Here is a 3,390-nt window from a genome sequence, read left to right as displayed (position 1 = left end):
CTGAACCCCTGCAGAATACTCCTCTATGCACTTAGAAGAGAGGTTCCTGGCTCCATGTTTTACGGTCTACACACACACACTCTCTCTCACACCCTCTCTCGCTCACTCTCTCTCCCACTTTTGCTCTCCTTCCTATTCTTCTTTCTTCTGTTCTGTTAGCACAAGACCATATCAGTAAGTCCTCCTAAGCAAAGGCACAAAGAATGAAAAATGTTTCCCCTTATTGAAGGCTTTACCAATTTTTAGAAGCAAAACTCATAGACCTCACTTCCATGTCTTCCAAGTGGCAAAGGCTCACTTTCCATGAACAAGAATCTTCCCCAGACACCAATCACATTCTTATTTGGCAATCTGAATTCTATAGTAGTTGGTGGGGATGAGTAGGGTTGACACATGTGCATTCTGTAACTTCCACCTCTCAATAATTCCAACTTCTGGTGGCTCTCTGAATTCAAAGTGTGAAGTACTTAAGCTAGTTTATTCTCAGCTTAAGCCACAATTATAGAACAACAGAAGAAATCATCAACATCTTGCTATATTTTTATCAGTAGAAAGATAACTCATGGAAGATAAAGTAGTCATTGCAAAAGCCCTGAAACAGAGAACTCATGTGGCATTTTAATGAAACACTCTGACTTCATTTTTGATGTTTAACTGCTGACAGCTTTCAACCACTTCTTCCCCCTTCTGCAACACAACTTACTAAGCTGATGAGAAAGACTAGGTGTTCCCTCCTTTGGCAACAGCCAGAAATTCAAACCATGCAAACCCTAGCCTACTCACAGGAACGCTCACTCCAACGCTATCCCTGAATCACAATAAAAGCCAAACTAGTCTCTTCTTTTGCTCAAGCTGACACTTTTGGACCTGCTTGGGAGATGTCCCTGCTTTCTAAAGAAAGTATCATTATGTGAGTAATAAACCTTTTCATACCTTCTTAATTTTTTTGTAAAAAAATAATTTTTTATCAAGGTATAACTGACATATAACATTATATTAGTTTTGGGTGTATGACATAAGGATACGACATTTGTATACAATGCGAATGATCACCCCAATACGTGCCCCAATTTCATGCCCCAGAGGAAGGAAAATCTGTACCTGAAGCCGATCCAGAGAATAATCCTTACGATGAGACGTTATGTGGAGCGCAACGAGGACATGGCTTGGAGGAACATTATGGGCCTACTGGGCATCAACCAGTTTCCGGTGAATACGGGCACCATCACCACTTCTGAATATGCCCACAACATGCAGGTGATGAAGTTCAGCGTGAGTGCCAGTTGTCAGAATTACCTTGGAGGCCAAGTACTTGGCTGACCTGCCCAAGCTGGTAAAGGGTCTGAAGCAGGGGGGCCAAGAGGCCAACGCTACAGTGCAGTGCATCATAGAGGAATCAGGTGAGCACATCTTTGCTGGGGCTGATGAGCAGCACCTGGAGATCCACCTGAAGGATGCGGAGGCGAGCTGTGTCTGATTCCCATCAAGAAATACGACCCAGTTGTCTTGTGCCGTGAGACCTTAAGCGAAGACTTGAACGTGCTCTGCTTGTCCAGGTCCCCCAAAAAGCACAATGGGTTGTACATAATGGTGTGGCCCTTCCCTGACGGCCTGGCCAAGGACACTTAACAGGATGAGGTTTCCACCTGCTAGGAGCTCAAGCAGCAAACTCGCTACCTGGCAGAGGAATACGAGCAGGATGTGGCCAAGGCCCGCAAGAAGAGGTACTTTGAACCCCACGGCACCTGCCACCAAGTCCTCACCGACACTGCCAAGGGCATGCAGTACCTCAACGAGATGGACAGCATGCTGCAGCCTTCAGGGAGCCACCAAGCAGGAGGCCACCGTGTGAGGAGAACCACCTGCATGACATGCGCTCTGATATCCAAGATAATGAGGCTGCGCGCAGACTTCACTGAGCGCGGGGGCGGCCGGATCATCCCCACTCTCCAGCCGCGCTCACTCTGCGGGGCCTGCTGACCGCCCAGCCCCAGCTCCTGGAGCTAGTCTTCCTGTGGAACGCCTGTATAGAACACGTGGTCGGTGGCATCTATCCTGTCCTGAACTGGAAGCAGGAACACGTCTTTGAGGACTTCCAGGTGGCCTGAAGCCCCATGTTTGTGGTGCAGGCCTACGTGCCTGAAAACGAAATCCTTTGGCTTCACCGCCAAGGCGAAGTCCCAGCCAAGCCAACAGCCGGGCTTTCCCGCAGTGCCTGTTTGACCAATGGCATATCCTGCTCAGAGATCCCTTTGACAGAAGCCGGCAACCCCAGCCAGGTGGGGGCTGAGACCGACGAGCACAAAGGCCTGACGGAAGGCATCCCAGCCCAGGCCAACTTGCTGGACAAATTGTAGGCGGGACTCGCGCAGCACGAGCTCCCAGCCGCGATATCTACCACAACAATAAGCCTTCGCGTTCTCCTCACGACACCTTGAGCGGGTCCAGACACGGTGATGCTCCGTCTGACAGATTTCTGGAGCGTACTCTGGGCCACCACTCAACAGAAGCACTTGATGCCATTTCTTTTGATGTTCAAGATTTCAGAGGCAAGAGAAGTGCCCTCGCTGCAGGTATTTATTTGGCTTATGGAGCTGAGGGAGGGGATGGGACACCCGATACTTTGACTTTCATTTCTTCAGAGGGAAACTCAAGTGCCCCCCAGATTTTAAAAGTAGGCGCAGTAAGAGGTTTAATTGTGTAAATGGACCATAGAGGATTTTCCCCCAGAAAGAGGGAAAGAACAGGCGGGTAGACATTCTCTTTGGACAGAAACTAGAAGATAGGAAATCTTGTGCAGTGTCACTATAAGCACCTCCAGCTGCGTTAGTGCCATTGGAATAAAGGTATGGTACTGACTGTGAAACAAATAAACAAAAACCCCTCCTAATTGAATGTGGCACAATACATCTTAATAGCCTAACCAAAAGTTTAGGGGGAGGGTCCATTCCACCGCTGCGGGGTGAATAAAATGATTGGCACTGGAGGGGGATGGCCAGACAATGATCAGCACAGGAAAGTCTTTCTTTTAATTCTTTTGCTTGTTGACTGGTTTTGTTGCCTGCTGGCAAGCGTGAACTTTTAGGGGTTGCCTGCTGGCTAGTTTGTGCTTCGAGCTGTGTTGCTTTGTGTTGCATTTACTGAGCCCTCAAAGTTTCTCTTATAGATTTAACTGATCTAAGTTGAAAGTGTTGATAACTGGCATTTAGTAATATGAAATTGGAGGCCTCCTTCAAATGGCTGTAGTTCATGTGTCTGGGCTGGGAACTATCTGTGCATCTCAGATTGAATCATGTGACTTGACTCTAACATAAGCCATAATTGACACTAGGCTCAAAGCAATGACTCTTACCCTGTAACCATGATTGTGTGTCTCAATCTGGCACTCAC

General features: G+C 47.8%; 1 pseudogene; it reads left to right on the top strand.

The window, feature by feature from the left end:
• LOC103090470 (elongation factor 2 pseudogene) overlaps positions 1-2,357 on the top strand; it is a 74,164-nt pseudogene extending 71,807 nt beyond the window's left edge.
• Positions 2,358-3,390: the final 1,033 nt, after the last annotated feature.

The sequence above is a fragment of the Lipotes vexillifer genome, unplaced genomic scaffold (genome assembly GCF_000442215.2).
Source record: "Lipotes vexillifer unplaced genomic scaffold, Lipotes_vexillifer_v1.1 scaffold380, whole genome shotgun sequence".
Taxonomy (NCBI): Eukaryota; Metazoa; Chordata; class Mammalia; order Artiodactyla; family Lipotidae; genus Lipotes; species Lipotes vexillifer.
Note: the sequence above shows the minus strand (reverse complement) of the source record. Positions and strands in the feature narration are given on the sequence as shown.